A 667-nucleotide genomic window follows, 5' to 3' on the forward strand; every position below is an offset into this window, starting at 1 on the left:
GCTCCCCTCCACGGTCTCACTTCTGTCAAGGTCAAGATTTCTTTGAATGAGCTGGCAGAGAGTGCATTCTTCCACCTGAAGACATTGTTCACATCCACCCCCGTTCTCCTTCATAGACAATTCTTCTTGAATAGGGCTGGGTATTTTCTCCAAAGTCCTGAATCGATTCGATTTTGATTCATACAGTTCTAAATCGATTAATTTCGATTCGATCTGTTTTTACAATAATGAAAGTGTTTCAACTGTGTTTCAAAATACTAATGTATTTTGTTTTTTCCTGTCACATTAAACACAAAGTGCAAACTTGTAAATCAGATTGTTTAAACATGAGATGTGAACAAAATTGTCTCAAAAGTGCAAACTTGTTTGTGAAAAGTGAATTAGTGAAGCCTCACTCGAGCAAGCAGATGTGACACAGCAGCCATTCATGAGCTGCATTATCTCCACTGCACAAACTATATTTGCAGCGTTGTCTGTAACAACTACAAGGTGTTTTCTGGTCAGCTCTCACTTTCACATTCACTTAAGGAAACTCCCATCTGTCAAGGAGATGGGACATGATCATGACCAGGAAGGTCTCCATGATCTTCCTACTGGCTCTGTGTCAGTTCAAGGTCCTTAATTTATCTCTAATTTTTGGAGGGAATTCTACTCTATGTGGGGAATC

Source organism: Cyprinodon variegatus, unplaced genomic scaffold (genome assembly GCF_000732505.1).
Source record: "Cyprinodon variegatus isolate N-32 unplaced genomic scaffold, C_variegatus-1.0 Scaffold977, whole genome shotgun sequence".
Taxonomy (NCBI): domain Eukaryota; kingdom Metazoa; phylum Chordata; class Actinopteri; order Cyprinodontiformes; family Cyprinodontidae; genus Cyprinodon; species Cyprinodon variegatus.